The 18,293-nt window shown below is 43.2% G+C and overlaps 1 protein-coding gene across 1 annotated transcript in view; it reads right to left on the bottom strand.

Moving 5' to 3' along the window:
- msna (moesin a) overlaps positions 1 to 18,293 on the bottom strand; it is a 109,231-nt gene that overhangs the window by 36,348 nt on the left and 54,590 nt on the right. The window lies entirely within an intron of this gene.

The raw sequence follows: 18,293 nt of genomic DNA, 5'->3' as shown, positions 1-18,293 counted from the left end.
AGCAAAAAGCCAACTTAGGACCAATGTTTTCAGAGGTCTGCACAGGGATGTAGTAAAGACCATCACTATTACAATATGGTTAAATGCCTTTAATTTTCCCTGCTTTTGCACCCAGACATACAGAACTAGGGCACAAATCATTTACACATCCTAAAAGATCATGGAGTTTTGGGTGCAAGTGAGTTACACAGACAAATGCATTACACGCAAAACTCTTTTTAAAAAAAAAAGGTCCTCTAGCAATCCCTCCACCCGAGCACAACAACAAAAAAAAAAACTGGCCCTGCCTCAAGTTTTTTTTTAAATTTATCCTGAGACCTGCTTGGCATTTTGCTCCTTTTAATACATTTTCCTGGGTACAAATAAAGTCACATTAAAAGTTGAAATGCTTCCCTGATTGGAGGCTCAAACATAAGTTTTCAAATCTGGATATACACCATGCAAATTTGTCACTTTGCTTGGATCCCAATTATTTATGCTGATTTCATGGTCAGATGTATTCTAAATTAGATTCATTGAGTATAGCTTGACAGACTTAAGTAGAAGACAGAAGAGACTGCAGAATGCTGCATTAGAGGAATCTGGATGTCCACAGTAAATCTAAAAGGAAGTCTATTGCAAGCAGCCAGTGTAGAACTTTAGTTGCATCTCCCCAAGAGAGGGCAGCAGAGAGGCAGTATAACAGTATGACAAATGCTTTGCCATCACATACACCAGCTCAATACAATACATGCCCTCCCCACTTAAAAATGTATACAGTACATTGCAAAATGGTACATGAACATTTCCCACCCTGAAATTTAACAGGTTGGGTTGCATGCTGGTTATGATCACAACTAAAACATACAGCCAATATTTCCAGAGTAATTTAATGTATAAAAATTTTCCTTAACGAAATTTGCTTAAAAAAATGAAAACTTATTTCTTCTTCCTACATACTTTCAATTAACCCATCTGGCTCCTTTCTCTGTTTGGGTATCTATTTCCATTTGCTTGACTCTGCTCTCAACATCTCAGACTGTGTCGACCTTGAACTTCGACTGACTACCCAACTCCACCTAAATGGTTGGAACTGTGAAAGTTATCAGTCTTAGTCAAAGACCCTGACTCACTTTGCTCTACTAGTGGATTCTGTGATAAATCGGCAAACTTTCAGTTTCTTTGTGACTTACACTTTCACTTGGAACTTTGACTATAGGAGGTTTCTAATGCTCTCCCAGTGTCAGATTTCCTCTTTCAAGCAAATGATCTACATGACACTGATGCAGTCTCTCTAATCCTCACTAGATATGTGAATGCACCTAGTCTTCTTACAACAACTCCAAACACATACTTTTCCTCATCACCTCTGTGGTTTTTCACCATTACCTTCTGACCAGCACTGAACTTGTTTTATGCCTCATCTTCACTCGGTCTTGCTTTTCTGTTACTTGCTATTGACATCAGGCTTAAGCAAACTAAACCTTGTGCTAAGAGTGTGTTTAAACACTAACTCTTAAGGTGAGCAACCTATTGTAGACTGTGGGATAATTCTGTCAGAGAACAGAAAATTGTCTAGCTGTGTCAAAGAGAAACATGGAAATTACTACCTTGCTTGTCACCTAGCAAATACTTCTGCAAAGACCGCTTCACAATTTATACACTTCTTTCTGCAGCACCACTCACTGCTGGGTGATATGGTGGTATTAGTGTGTTTGAATCCACTCTTACTCAAATATTTCAAACTCTCCTGACAAACTGTGGACCGTTATCTGACGCCAACACTGCTAAAACCCATAAAGTGCAAACCAACTTCGCAAAACCTCAATAGTTTTGGCACTTATGGTATTGGGCGTAGACTCAACTAACTATAGCAATTGGATAAATGTTATCAACCAAAGCAAAATACTCTATCTTCCACTTCAAAGAAAATCAACATGTACTCGTTCAGTTTTATGGAATAAAAAGGAACCTTGACTGAATCTTTCTCAGGAGATATGTCAACTTTTCACCAGCTCCAATATCTCTACCTACCTTTGGATGCTAAAAATAGCATCTTTCTACTGTTTTTTTTTTAAGACTACACTTATGCACTCTTGAAGTTCCTCTAACAAATCACTCCTTAAACCTTGGCGGAATAATGACTCTTAAACCCCATAGGAGACCGCCTTGATCTACACAGTTCATTTTGGTGTGTGAAATGCTCCTGCAATTTCTCATCACACTCTTCAGACCAGCCATTCACGACATAATGGAGTACTTTACGGAGCACATCTTTGCGCATTTCTTCAGAAATTTCTCTGGCAGACACTGGCATGTCATTTGTGTAAGTGAAGTAATTCACAGATATCTCACCGAAGAACTGAAGAGAGATTCAATTTAGCCAATGACAGACATACACTTACTGATCCCTACTGTAACTAACTGGGCTCAGTTTAACTATTTTCTTAAGCCAATTTCGTCCCATCAGGGAAACTCTGTTCCTTCCTGCTACTACCAATGACAAGTGATAGTGTTTGGATGCATCATATTCCATCCTAAACTGCACCTAGTACTGGAATAACTAGTCAGTTTCACACCAGTTTTTCCTAAGGGAATGTGACTTAGGGACTTCTTGGACTCTCCTTCTGAGATGACAGATACTTCTGCAACTGTATCAATGAAAGCAAGTTGTGAAGCTGACTTGAAATTTTACTGTGAGCACTGGGATCATATTTTCAGCCCTTTTAACTCTCAACTTCCAAGTGCCATTTTTCTTGGTCAGAGTACAACTCTTGATCTTCCTGCTTGATATCCACTTCCATTTCCATATCGATCACTTGCACATTCGAGGACTTCCAGGCTCCTGAACTAGCTTTAGATCTACCACTACTTCAACCTGGTCTAATGCTACCACCTGGAAAATTACTGTTTCCTCTTCTCCTACATGCAATCTGGATATGACAAAACTTTCCCACAGGTACAGCACTGACTGGAAATTGTAGCATTTAGATGGTTGATGGCCAACACTGCAACAGTAACACCTAAATTTCTGACTTTGCGTTAAGGAACTTGGCCGCCATGGCCTGGTTCCCACTGAAATCCAGTGGACCTTCCCTGCCAGCTCAGGAAAAGGATTTCCTCGCAATCTGAAAATATCTCTTCTTGTCATTTCCATGGATGTTGCCTCATCGCAGACCTCCTTCAATGTCCACTTATTGCCTTTACTCAAAAGCTTGGCCTGGATTTTCTTTTTGTTTTTAAAAAGACCTTCAACGAACATGTCTCAAAGGTTGACTTCTAAGTTCACACCATAACCATAGTAACAAGAGAGTTCCTTTAATTCAAGAATATAATCTGCAATAGACTCACTTGGCTACTGCTTCCTTCCATGAAGTGCAACTCTGAGCACAATTTCATTCTTAATGGTGCTGTAATAGGAGTCCAGAATCTCAATTTCTGGATAGTCCAAAGTACTGGGTTCTCCCTGGCAACATTGGTTAAACACCACCTCAAAATCATCTGGCCCCATCATGAAGAAAACATTCACTTTATCCTCATCCCCTATTTTACTAGCTTGCAGCCAAATAGGTAACCTTGGTTGATAATTACACCAGTCCTCTGTTAGGGTTGAATTCCCCCATTGTCCCAAAATATGCCTTTAGTGCCATTTTTTTTTTTTTAAATAAACATACCGTGCTGACTTACCAAGTTAAATCTGAACACTAAATTGCAGACACGCCCGGAGCAATCTTTCAAATCACCCAAACTTCCTCAAAATCAATTTTGGGAGTTCCAAAACGTGTGTCAATATTCTGCAGACTACAATCTTTCAGAGGAGATGTAAAACAGAAATTTCAATCCTGTCCCCTCTTTTTTCAGTGGTCCAACATTTTTATTATTTCAAATCAACTTATATGATCCGCTAATGTTTAGAGGCTTGGGAGTAAGTCCACGTGGGATGTTGGCGCCTGGCCTGAAACGTGGAGGCAGTGTTCGGTCCTTCCTGGCTTCTCGTGAACGATTTCTTAACACTTTGCTGTGCATGGCACAGTTGACAGTAATGCAATTTCATGTACAGCTTGGGCAGCACGTATGCAGCAGCCTTCACAATGTTACGAATGACAAAATTTCTTAATGGCTTTGTCTTTGGGGATGCAGCAGGCATAGTTCGTGCATCTGATGGGCTGGACATGGCCACGACCTTTCTTGGCACGTCAGTTATTCCTTCGCTTCTTAGCCATCTTCAGCGCGAGTCACATCATCTTTCTGTAGTATATTCACTGAAGTCTAAAATAAGCAGCCATTGTGGAAATTTTTATTTACACCTCCCTAACAGAGAGGGCAGCAGGGAGGCAATATAGCAGTATAACAAAATGTTTAGTTATCACCATGAACTGGCTCAGCCAGTTCAATACAATACATTACAATTAGCATGCAGGTACAGTAAGTAATTAGGAAGGCAAATGGAATGCTGGACTTTATTGCAAAGGGGTTGGAATATAAAAGTAGGAAAAACTTGCTACAATTGCACAGCACAAGGGTGAGACTGCACTTGGAGTACTGCGTACAGTTTTGCTCTCCTTACTTGAGGGATATACCTGCATTGGAAACAGTTCAGCTGTACGACTATGACTCCAAGGTTCACTTGGCTGATTCCTGGGATGAAGGGGTTGACTTATGGAGGAAAGGTTGAGCAGGTTGGGCCTATACTCATTGGAGTTTTAAAAGAATGAGATGTGATCTTATTTGAAACATACCAGATCCTGAGGGGGCGTGACATAAGATGCTGAAAGGAGGTTTCCCCTCGTGGGGGAATTTTAAAACTAGGGGGTATAGTTTAATAAAAGGGATCTCCCTTTTCAGACAGATGAGACATTTCTCCTGTGGGTTGTTTACCTTTAGAATTCTCTTCCCCAGATACCAGTGGCGGTTGGGTGATTTAATAAATTCAAGACTGAGCTGGACAGTTTTTTTGATTTGCAAGGGAGCCAAGGGTTATAGAGGATTCAGCAGGAAAGTAGACTTAAGGCCACAATCAGATGAGCCAGGAGTCTTCCTAGTTCCACGGATTCAAACTGTGCCCAGTCTGGAAGCTGACACTTGCAAATCAGCTGTGAATATTTAAGTACTTCAAAAAAAAATTTTTTTGCCAACTGGAAAATTCATTCCCTAAAGAAAAATGTGGGAAATTTGATTTGGTCATTATTAAACCTACAACCTTCTCCAGCGCACTGTTGCCAAGATAAAAGTGAGTGACTGTCCAAGATGCTGCTGTGAAGTTATGCGTGAGGAAAGGGGTTAGGCTGCCACTATACCATACCATGTTTCGTATGGTGTCATTTTTTTTTTATAAACTTTAAAAGTAATTTATTTCAGGACTTTTAAAAGGGAGAGAAGAGGTTTGTTTTCAATAGTATTGAAGTAAGGGAAGGTCTTGCACTTTGTGAAATGTTGGCTAACTCTCCCATTCTCTAGTATGAAAGGGGTTCCATATTCCTGTCTTCTTTACTGACCACACCTGCTGGACATTACTAGAGCTGGAAGAAAAACCTGATTACTGACTTGTATATGCAGATATTAGAAAAGACAAATGCTTCCAATCATTCTCTGAAATGTCCAATTCCTATTTACCTTGTATTCTTGTGGTTGAGAATTTTTGTGTGTGTCAGAGTTTAGAGAATGAACATTTCCCCAAGGCTTACATTCAAGTCTGCCAAATGAATGCAGATCTGTGGAAGGACCTCAGTTTGGCATCAATTAGCCAGTCTCTTTCAGACCACAATGGGTTAGAGGATGCTGGTTCTGGGGAGTGGAAATGCTGGGGTGCTTCTACTTTTCATTTCTGCAGCCACTGCAAACATAGTGTACAGTTTTGGTCCCTGTATTTAAGAAAGGATATACTGGCATTGGAAGCAGTTCAAAGAGATTCACTAGGCTGATTCCTGGGATGAAGGAGTCGACTGATCAAGAATAGCTAAACAAGTCAGGCCTTTATTCATTAGAGTTTAGAAGAATGAGGGGGTGATCTTATTGAAACGTACAAGATTCTGAGGAGGCTTGATAGGGTAGATGTTGAGATGTTTCCACTAGTCGGGGAATCTCAAACTAGGGGACATTCATTTAAAACAGATGCAAAGGAATTTCTTTTCTCAGAGGGTACTGAATGTCTGGAATTCTCTACCCCAGAGAGTTGTGAAGGCCAGACCACAAAAGTATTTAAAAAGAGGAGGTAGATAGATTTTTGAAATATCAAGGAGTTGAGGGCTATGAGGAGCTGGCACGAAAGAGGAGTTGAGGTCTAGGGCAGATCAGCCATGATTTTATTGAATGGCAGAGCAGGCTCGAACAGCTGAATGGCCTATTCCAGCTCCTATTTCTTTTAACCAGTAGAATATATGAGGGGGAATCACACTTTTGTGGTCTAATTTGAGTTGCACCCACAAAGGAAATTCCATTCCCTAGATGTCTCAATAATAAAAATTTAAAGTAAAGAACCTGAAACCACAGTATTCAGTAAAGCAGTCATTGTAGGGAATTGTCCAACTTTAACCCAAAAGTCTTCAGAAAAACATTAGAGCCACCAAGAGTAATGGACCGACGCATCACCACCAGTTGATGTACACTATCACAGTAGAATTTAAGTTATTTGTATACAGAGGCAATCAGCAAAATTAACCTACTGACTTGCTCTTTCATATAGTACAAATTTGCTAATCATGAAAATTATCTTGTACACATCTTTCGGCTTCATTTCTAAATAAATCCAGAACAGCAATCTAGCCTATTTAAAGTGGTATGACAATATTTCCAGGTCACCTAATGCGATGAAAATATGGTTAGCAGCTAACTTTTTAAATTTATTAACCCAATCATGGTAACTTACTTCCAGCAGGTGCTCACTCACTTAATGAATACAGAAGATGTCCCACATTTACTTACGCCAGTGCCAACAAATTGTCTTGCAATATTGCAGGAACACAACTCTTAGTAAATCATGTATCCAACTAAAATGACGACTTTATACAAAAAAATGTTAATCAAATTCTGAATTTCATCTAAATTACCAATTTCTCCAATTGGATGCTGCAAAAGAATTGCAAGGAGCATACTCAACACTACCCACAAATAGAAGTCCACAAAAAAATTCAGTTGAACTCATTAAATTAGTTTTAGGAAATGAAGCCTAACCTATTTGAAATGTCCTTCATCAGTATACGGAACTTTAATGCATTACTAACAAAACAAACAAGTCAATAGGTCGTACCATACGCTTGTTCAGTCATGGCCCATTTCACCACTGCCAACTGTTTGTACAGTGACAGCTATAAGTCACAAGAATTCAATCTGTATTATACAGTTTAAAAACTCAGTAGATACAGTCCAACACATCTGGAATGGTGAAAATCTAAAACTAAACTACTACCTAGAACTGTACTCCAGGGAGAATGTTGTCACTGAGACCGCCCTCAATGCAGCCCAGCCTCTGCCAGTCATGGATGAGCTGAACGTACAGCCAACAAAATCAGAATTCAGTGATGCCATTGATTCTCTAGCCAGCAGAAAAGCCCCTGGGAAGGACAGCATTACCCCTGAAATAATCAAGAGAGTGCTAAGCCTGCTATACTCTCAGCACTCTACGAACTGCTTTGCCTGTGCTGGAATGACGGAGCAGTACCGCAGGACATGCACGATGCCAATATCATCACCCTCCATAAAAACAAAGGTGACCGCAGTGACTGAAACAACTACCATGGAATCTCCAGCATAGTGGGGAAAAGTCTTCGCTTGAGTCGCTTTAAACAGGCTACAGAAGATGGCCGAGCGTGTCTACCCTGAGGCACAGTGTGGCTTTCGAGCAGAGAGATCGACCATTGACATGCTGTTCTCCCTTCGTCCGCTACAGGAGAAATGCCGCGAACAGATACCCCTCTACGTTGCTTTCATTGATCTCACCAAAGCCTTTGACCTCGTCAGCAGACGTGGTCTCTTCAGACTACTAGAAAAGATTGGATGTCCACCAAAGCTACTAAGTATCATCACCTCATTCTATGACTATATGAAAGGCACAATTCAGCATAGCAGCGCCTCATCAGACCCCTTTCCTATCCTGAGTGGCGTAAAACAGGGCTGTGTTCTCGCACCCACATGGTTTGGGATTTTCTTCTCCCTGCTGCTCTCACATGCGTTCAAGTCTTCTGAAGAAGGAATTTTCCTCCACACAAGATCAGGGGGCAGGTTGTTCAACTTTGCCCGTCTAAGAGCGAAGTCCAAAGTACGTAAAGTCATCAGGATACTCCTCTTTGCTGACGATGCTGCATTAAATCTCACTCTGAAGAGTTTCTGCAGAGTCTCATCGACAGGTTTAGTTTAGTTTTTTAGTTTAGAGATACAGCACTGAAACAGGCCCTTCGGCCCACCGAGTCTGTGCCGAACATCAACCACCCATTTATACTAATCCTACACTAATCCCATATTCCTACCAAACATCCCCACCTGTCCCTATATTCCCCTACCACCTACCTATACTAGTGACAATTTATAATGGCCAATTTACCTATCAACCTGCAAGTCTTTTGGCTTGTGGGAGGAAACCGGAGCACCCGGAGAAAACCCACGCAGACACAGGGAGAACTTGCAAACTCCACACAGGCAGTACCCGGAATCGAACCCAGGTCCCTGGAGCTGTGAGATGCGGTGCTAACCACTGCGCCACTGTGCTGCCTGCAACGAATTTGGCCTAACCATCAGCCTCAAGAAAACGATCATGGGGCAGGATGTCAGAAATGCTCCATCCATCAATATTGGCGACCACGCTCTGGAAGTGGTTCAAGAGTTCACCTACCTAGGCTCAACTATCACCAGTAACCTGTCTCTAGATGCAGAAATCAACAAGCGCATGGGTAAGGCTTCCACTGCTATGTCCAGACTGGCCAAGAGAGTGTGGGAAAATGCCGCACTGACACGGAACACAAAAGTCTGCATGTATCAGGCCTGTGTCGTCAATATCTTGCTCTATGGCAGTGAGGCCTGGACAACGTATATGTCAGCCAAGAGCAACGTCTCGATTCATTCCATCTTCACTGCCTCCGGAGAATCCTTGGCATCAGGTGGCAGGACCATATCTCCAACACAGAAGTCCTTGAAGCGGCCAACATCCCCAGCTTATACACCCTACTGAGTCAGTGGCACCGGAGATAGCTTGGCCACGTGAGCCGCATGGAAGATGGCAGGATCCCCAAAGACATATTGTACAGCGAGCTTGCCACTGGTATCAGACCCACTGGCCATCCAGGTCACCGCTTTAAAGACGTCTGCAAATGCGACATGAAGTCCTGTGACATTGATCACAAGTCGTGGGAGTCAGTTGCAAGCGATCGCCAGAGCTGGTGGGCAGCCATAAATGTGGGGCTAAAATGTGGCGAGTCGAAGAGACTGAGCAGTTGGCAGGAAAAAGACAGAAGTGCAAGGGAAGAGCCAACTGAGAAACAGCCCTGACAACCAATTTTATCTGCAGAGTCTGTCACTCTAGTATTGGCCTTTATAGCCACTCCAGGCGCTGCTCCACAAACCACTGACCACCTCCAGGCGCTTACCCATTGTCTCCCGAGACAAGGAGGCCAAAGAAGAAGAATTTTCACTGTTCAATTGGTTATAAATTCACTATTCAATTATTAATAGTGTACACCCATTAAATGTTAGAGAATTTAATTATTCAATTACGGATTTCAAAATTTGCAGAGGATACCAAATTGTGGTGCAGTTAATCGAATAATGGAAAAAAGGTGACAAAATACACAGGAAGGCATTAACAAGCTTTAGAATGGGCATGAAATTGGCAAGTGAATTTCAATATAGGCAAGTGTGTGGTGCATTTTGTTAAGAATAAGGAGATCGCATTATCCAAGCAGCACAAGAGTCTGAATGGGGTAGAGAAGCAAAAGAAACCTTGGGGTACAGATACACAAAATCACTAAAAAAAAAGTAGCAACATGGGTTACTGAGGCCATACAAAAAGCAAACCAAGCACTGGGGTTCGTTTCTAGAGAAAAAGCACTGAAAAACAGGCAAGTCATGTTAAACTCGAATATAACTTTGATGAGGCTACACTGACAACTGAGTTTATGGCTTCATATTAAAATAAAAAGGATGTAGAGGCACTGGAGGGGGTACAAAGATGATACCAGATCTGAGAGGATATACTCATCAGGAAAGGCTGATTAGACAGGGGCTCTTTTCCCTTGAAAAAGACGGCTGAGGTGGTCAGGGTGATCTTTTAAAAGGTAATTGCCCAGAGTGTTAGCAATATAACAAGGGTGAGAAGATCAGCGCTCACCATGATTATGGAGTAAATCAGACAGCAACTTCACAAGCTTCACTACACCCATACCTGGCCAAGAGACGGAGCCTTGAAATTTATGCAAGTGCTTGAAGTTACTAGTTATCCACTAAACACACCAGAAAAAGTTACGGCTGGTACATTCAAGTATAAGTGAATTTTTAGTGGCGTGATAAATCTTAGTTACCTGTCAAAACAACTTCTGGCCCTGAAAATTGAATTTGACAAATGTCAAGTCCCAGTCCTTCAGCATTTAAATCAATCAGGATTTAGGCCGGAATTTTACGTTGTGACGGAGGCCCCGCCCACCAGTTTAATAGTTGGGGGAAGAGTCTGCCTCCGCCAGGCCCGGAAGCCACACAGCGATTTTGCATCGCCTGGGCCCTTGATCGGCCTTCCGTCCCTCTGAGGCAGGACTTCCCACCTCCAAGAGCTACTGGCCAATCAGAGGCTGGCAACTCAGTCTCAGCAGTGGCCACCGGAAACGCTGGCCACTGCTGGGATTGCACCCAGCAAGAACAGCAGGAGGGATGCTGTCCCCGAAACTGCTAAGTGGGTTTCGGGCTTCGCCGGGGACAATCGGCTGAGCCCCGGAGAAGGGGGTGGGGATCGTTCGGGAGGCTCCCCCCAACTCTGGACAGCCGCCTCAGGTGGTGCCCAGCCGCCACTGGTAATAAACCAATGGTAGCAAGAGGCCCTTAAGTGGCTATTAATTGGCCACAAGAGCTTCATTTAGCCTGGAGCAGGCAGGCCATTTGCCATCTCCCCTGCTGCTGGTTCAATAGCAGTGGTGCAGGTAGACAACAGGAACAGCACCCCCTGCCTCCCACCTCTATTTTACATCTTCCTCCCTGCCTTCAGCCCACTCCTGGGAGGAGGGCTTAGAATTCCAGCCATAATTGTTATACTTTTTCCTCTGAGTTTTACCCCTTTCTATCCCATCTTTCCCTTCCTATTTCACTTTCTGTACATGATTTTATAACAAATATTTAATTTATGCTTCCTGGTTAAGATCCTGTGGCAGGAATCTTACCACCTTAGTCCCTGCCGCAACAGTGGGACCTTTTCAGCTTTGGAACCTCACTCTTGGCACAATAAACCCAGCAGTTGCTTTTCACCAGAGCAAACCAATTAATATCCTGCCTCAGGGCTCCCCAACTAAGTAGGAAGCAAAGGCAGGTTGACATGCGCATTCTGTCAGAGATTTCTAATTAAAGGGACTGTGGCATGGGTCAGAAAAGCTCATCAGCACTTGGATTTTTCAGCCTGCAGCAACTCCAGAAATGGAGAGGAGACTTGGGAAGACTGCCCCGCAGGTGCTTCAATCTTACATGGAGCTCCTGCAGCGAGGTGAGTACTACTGAAGGATGGGAGCAAAGAAGGACCACCTCTCCAACCAAGGTGTGGATTGAAAAGTGGCTGAGGAAGTCAGCAACAGGATGTGCTCCCACAAACCTGTAAACAGTGCACCAACAGGATCAAAGATCTCCCGATGGCATGCACTAGTGAGTGGCGTAACATTTACAGGTGCTAAGCCCCACACTCAGACTTGCCCAGCATTCTCATGCACCACACACTTCAGGTCAAAACACACTGCAGCTCCTCATTCTTCTCCCTGCAAGCATCTCACATCCCCAAATGAGTAGCCTACACTCACTCAACACCTTATGCCCCCTCACATACATAGCTCAGTCACCCTCCACAAATGGTGTTCTTCCATCCTCTTCATACAAACCATTACAAGCATTTGCTGTTTTCTCCTCTTGCAAAAAGAGAGAGCACACAACTTGGCGAGATGCAGAGACTGGAAGGTGAGGATTGGTTGGGCCTCCAGTGAATGGTACTTTGTCAGCCATTGATAATGTATGCCCATCTGGTCCACTGGAAAGGACGTCTTGTTCCAGGAGGCAGATATCAGCAGCTACCTGCCATGAGAACCTGAGACATGGGTGCTCAGACATGTCTCGAGAGCTGATGCTCTGCCTGTAGATGCCATGTTGGGGGTCTCACCTCCTTCCAGCTGAATTTCAGTGTCCATCCCCTCTGCCGCTGCTCCTGCTGGAGCAGTTGGCAGTGCTGTGGCCTCTGCTCTCAGCAGAGGTGGAAGCTGGAGCTGCCTAAACTGCTCCCATGCAGTGAAGGCTGGCAGCAGGGATGTGCAGCTGAAGGTAAGTGAAGTGCTAGACCGAAGTGATCGCCAACTGTTTGGAAGATCACTTGTAAAGCAGTGAAGGCACTTGAGAAGTACTTTAAACAGCAGCCTCTCAATAGCCACGGCTGAAGCTCTTCGGTGTAATTGACCAACGTCTTCCGAGCTTGTTACTTTCACTGAACAAGATCTTCCCATTGTGCGGTCGCCTCGATGACGCTAGGTGGTCAGGAAGCACTTTCCATGACTGGGAAATCTGGGATTCAAGGCTGAAGCCTCAATTGACATAGCAACCTCAACAAGCTCTTACTTACCCAACATATGCAAGGGAGTTCCGGCTCACCTTCAATGCCGCCCTGGGGAAGGCCAAAAGGGTGGGATCACAATGGGATCCCAAGCAGACATCGCTTTACCAGTCCTTACTCCCCTGCTCACCCCTGAACCAGCCTCAAAATGGCCTGTGAAAATTCTGCCGTGTCTCAGTGGGATTCTTCAATCTGATTAAGGCGCACAGATGCTTGCCCTGCTCAGATTATGCCACAAATCCCCTGCAGAGGGCAGCAGGCTAGAAAGGATCTCCAGGAACCATAAATCACTACACCACTGGGCAGCTGCAACAATTGTGAGCACAGCTCCTTTGTCACTGGCCCAGTTTTGCAGTCAATGGAATAGTTCAATAGGGTAAACGTGGGCAAAATGTTTCCACTTGCACCGGAATCCAAAACTAATGGTCATAAATATAAAACACTAATAAATCCAATCGGAAATTCAGGAGAAACTTTATGCGAAGAATGTGGAATGTGCTACCACAAAAGGAATAGTTGAGGCAAATAGCATTGATGCATTTAAGGGGAAGCTACATGACCACAAGAGGAGGTTTAAAAGATTACAGTGATAGACCTAGATGAAGTTGGTGGGAGGAGGCTCATGTGCAGCACAATAATCAAGGGGGTAAAAAGGTTATCAGGGGTAGGCAGGAATATGGAGTCGAGGTTACAATTAGATCAGCCATGATCTTATTGAATAGTGGAGCAGGCTCAAGGGGCTGAGTGGCCTACTCCTGCTCCCAATTCATATGTACAAACACCAGTATAGGTTGTCTACTAATATCCATTATAAGCCCACCGACTCCCACAGCTACCTCCTGTAAGGACTCCATTCCATTCTCCCAGTTTCTCCGTCTCCGACGCATCTGCTCTGATGATGCTACCTTCCATGACGGTGCTTCTGATATGACCTCCTTTTTCCTCAACCGAGGATTTCCCCCCACTGTGGTTGACAGGGCCCTCAACCGTGTCTGGCCCATTCCCCGCACCTCTACCCTCACCCCTTCCCCTCCCTCCCAGAACCATGACAGGGTTCCCCTTGTACTCACTTTTCACCCCATCAGCCTCCATATCCAAAGGATCATCCTCTGCCATTACCTCCAGGGTGATACCACTACCAGTCGCATCTTCCCCTCCCTTCCCCGGTCAGCATTCCGAAGGGATCGTTCCCTCCGCGACACCTTGGTCCACTCCTCCATTACCCTCACCACCTCGTCCCCATCCCATGGCACCTTCCCTTGCAATCGCAGGAGGTGTAATACCTGCCCACTTACCTCCTCGCTCCTCACTATCCCAGGCCCCAAACACTTTCAGGTGAAGCAGCGATTTACTTGTACTTCTTTCAATGTAGTATACTGTATTCGCTGCTTAGTGTGGTCTCCTCTACATTGGGGAGACCAAGCGCAGACTGGGTGACCGCTTTGCGGAACATCTCCGCTCAGTCCGCAAGCAGGACCCTGAGCTTCCGGTTGCTTGCCATTTCAACACTTCCCCCCTGCTCACATCTCTGTCCTGGGATTGCTGCAGTGTTCCAGTGAACATCAACGCAAGCTCGAGGAACAGCATCTCATCTACCGATTAGGCACACTACAACCTGCTGGACTGAACATTGAGTTCAATAATTTCAGAGCATGACAGCCCCCCATTTTACTTTCATTTTTAGTTATTTTTTCTTCCTTTTTTTTAAAAAAAAGGATTCTTTTTTACATTCTTTACAATTTTTTTTTTTTTAATTTATTTCATTTCATCTTAGTTTGTTCAGTTTGCTTACCCACTTTTTTTTTCAGGTTTGCACTTGCTGCTGTTCAATATTCAGTGTATTAACACCTAATCTGTACTAATGCTTTGTCTTTCAACACACCATTAACATATTGTTTGCCTTTGCTCAGTGACCTTTTGGTCAGCTATGTGGCCTGGTCCAATCTAGACCTCCTTTGTTATCTCTTGCCCCACCCCCACCTCACTTGCTTATAACCTGTGACTTTTCTAATATTTGTCAGTTCCGAAGAAGAGTCACTGACCCGAAACGTTAACTCTGCTTCTCTTTTCACAGATGCTGCCAGACCTGCTGAGTGGTTCCAGCATTTCTTGTTTTTATTCCAGTATAGGCTAGTTGAGACAAATGGCCTGTTTGTGTAGGAACTCTTTTTTGTTGTTGTCCATCCCTAATTGCCCTTGACAACTGAATGGCTTGCTAGGCCATTTTAAAAGGGTAGTTAAGAGTCAACCACATTGCTGTGGGTCTGGAGTCACATGTAGGCTAGACTAGGAAAGGACAGTAGATTTCCTTTTCTGAAGGACAAGCACATCACCAAAACTCCTGTCGATTATCCAAACTAGTTTTCATTTACTTTTGTAAAAATCAAATGTATTTACAGTTCTTTCACTTTAGATTTCCAATGTTATGCGGGGGGGGGGGGAAAGAGAGGAGAAGAGGGGGTTCGTTGGGGACAAGGAATTTTAACTAAGGGGAATAAATTACTGATGTTTGTGAAAAATCATAAGTTTAAAAAAAAAAAGAAAATCACCAAGATTGTTCAGTGCCAGCAAACTACAGACACCACTGCAGCACCAAAGCCAGTTTGTATTGGCTACACATTTCACAAGCTCAGTTTAAAATGTAAAGCTACAGCAGAGTGCTTCTACTGGTTTTATTTTCATAAAGATGCTATGGTTCTTTGGAAAATTAGATTTGAAGAAAAAGTGCACGGTTCAGCTATTTACAAAAAACATTTCTTGGAAGTCTTTTTTTTTAAAAAGTCCAAGCACACTACTAAACTCAATTCAAATTTCAAAATGCATTTTTCAACTTGTACTTCACATTCAATGCTTTGTTTGTCTTTACCTAGTATTTCCAGTTGTTAATTGCCAGCTCTAAAATTAACCATCAAGGTTAAAGAAAGTGGGGAACAGCAAAAAGACTTCACTCAACTCCCATGTCTCTCCAACTTTCAAAAATTATTTAAGCTACACATACTTCACAACTAACATTGCTGCAGGTTTTCTTGCCTTCATTTGGTTTTGTGGATGTCAGCTTTTGCTTTAAGGCAATAGGCCTTACTTTTGATGAGTCTAACTGACACATGCAATTTCATGTGCATTAGTGGATGTGATCACAAGCAGCTGTGTTTTGGTGTTTGGAGAGTCTATTTGCCCCTTTTCTGGTGACTAACCATCTATTTAAGCATTCTAGGGACTCCATGGACTACTGTATAGTCATACCATGCACTTTTGTAAGGCTCCTTTTCTTGCTCTTCCTCCAATACAAGGCTGACAGTGAATAGATGGCTTAACAAAACTTTTTTGTAATTCAGGTTTGTAGTTGCAATATTAGAAGCCAACTGAATGAGGGAGGGGAAGGGAAGGGCAAGGGAGAAAGAAATTTCAGCATATTTGCTTAATCGTGTGAACATTTCCTGTTAGGTTTATTTTTGATCTTAGCTGCCTCTGTATTTGCTTTTCAGACTTCAGATTCCAGTGTCAAATGTCAAATAATTTAAATGCTCACCCCTAAAATTCCACAAAATGAAGTTGGATATTAAAAAGTCTTCCTAAATGTTGCAGTCACATTTTAAAATCATGCAGTTAGCTGACCTTAGACAGCACATCATGCTTCCCCCACCTCTGCACCACTGATCATTAAACTTGCCTCATCACATATGCTTGCTATGTTCACATGAAAAAAGGCAGATGGCTACAGGTACTTCAGTTTGAATAATTGTGCAAACTACAGAAATTGGAAGTTAAAAAGTAACCAGTACTTAGTGTTGATCCAAGAAAGTGTTGATCCAAAAACCTGTCCTTCCCACAATAGGCTTGGGAAGAAGTTAATGAGCTGTGCTTTGAATGCTCAAGCTTCGCTGACTGATTTTTAAAAAAAAAATCAGTCATTCATGCTGTTCCATGGCAATCTAATCAACACTAAAATGCAATGATCTACACAAGCCCATCATCTCATTCAGACATAACACAAGAGACTGGAATGTCTGGTCACTTTGGCAGGATATTTAGTAATATTGTTGGCTGAGGTAGTCAAAAAGTACAAAGCCATATATGGCTACACTCAATCTATTGGGCTTACAGGACACTCCTGAGCAGGAAGGCAGGAAATGGTTAGCTGCTCCGCATGAGGGGTATTTCTTGGTTAAGTCAGCTAGACACAAGAAAGGTGGATACATTTACTCAAGCATTTTGCAATGTCCCAAATATCCTCAGTCAGGTACACATCACTTGTGCATTCATCTGGAGACCTGGCAACTTAACCTAACCTTAGCAATCCAACACCCAGTAACAATGGAGCAAAGCTGCCCTTTTCATGCTGATGACAGCACTAGTTTAAAAAACGATGAACTTGCCGACTACATTAAACAAAGCATGCCCAGGCTTGTGTAAAATTCTAATACAAGTCAACCAGCACAGTGGAGATTCAGGTCACAAGTCTTGCTTCCAGATTGCGATCAGCATATATATTGGTACAAGTATCTCCAACAAGGAGATTTTAGTGGTGTCACGAGGCTTAGTGCACAAATGACAATCCATTCGATTTGATAAAAAAAATACACATTTTAATATTGTGCAATAAGTTTAAAGGATATAAAAGAAAGGACCCTCAAGTTGTCCCATTACCAAAACATTTCCTCTCATCTTGGCCCATACTGCAGCAAAAGGTAAACTTTCACTCTCATTCTTCTCAATCTGTTTACAGGCTTTAACAGTTGACCACACAATCCTCCTCAGATGCCTCTCCACTTTGGTCTAGCTGGGTGGGACTGCTCTCATCTGGCTATCCTCATTTAATTGAAGCCAGAAAATCACCTGCAATGGCTTCTCTTCCTGCTCCTGCACCATTGCCTCTGGGGTCCCCCAAGGATTTATCCTTGGCTCCCTCCTATATCCTATTTACATGCTGCCCCTCATCATCTGAAAGCACGGCACAAGTTTTCACATTTATGCTGACAACACCCAGCTCTACTTCGCCACCACTTCTCTCGACTCCTCCACTGTTAAAAATTATCTGACCACTTGCCCGACATCCAGTACTGTGAGTTAAGTGATTTCTTCTAATTAAATATTGGGAAGACTGAGGCTATAGTTTGCAGTCCCTGCTCCAAACGCTGTTCCCAAGCTACCAACTCCATCCCTCTCCCTGAAAACAGTCTGAGATTAAGCCAGTCTGTTTGCAACCTTGGTGTCATATTTGACCCCAAGATGAGCTTCCCACCACAAATTCATGCCAGCACTAATACCTCCTTTTTCCACCTCCATAACATCGCCTGACTCTGCCCTTCTCAGCTCATCTGCTTCTGAAACCCTCATTCATGTCTTTGGTACCTCGAGACTCGATTATTCCAATGCACTCCTAGCTGGTCTTCCACATTTAACCCTCCGTAAACTTCAGGTCATCTAAAACTCTTCTGCCCATGTCTTATCTCACATCAAGTTCCTCTCCCCATCACCCCTGTGCTCGCTGACCTACATTGGCTCCTGTTCAAGCAACATCTGAATTTTAAAATTCTCATCC

The sequence above is a fragment of the Heterodontus francisci genome, chromosome 15 (assembly GCF_036365525.1).
Source record: "Heterodontus francisci isolate sHetFra1 chromosome 15, sHetFra1.hap1, whole genome shotgun sequence".
Taxonomy (NCBI): Eukaryota; Metazoa; Chordata; class Chondrichthyes; order Heterodontiformes; family Heterodontidae; genus Heterodontus; species Heterodontus francisci.
The sequence above is the reverse complement of the archived record's forward strand: the minus strand, read 5'-3'. Positions and strand labels throughout refer to the sequence as shown.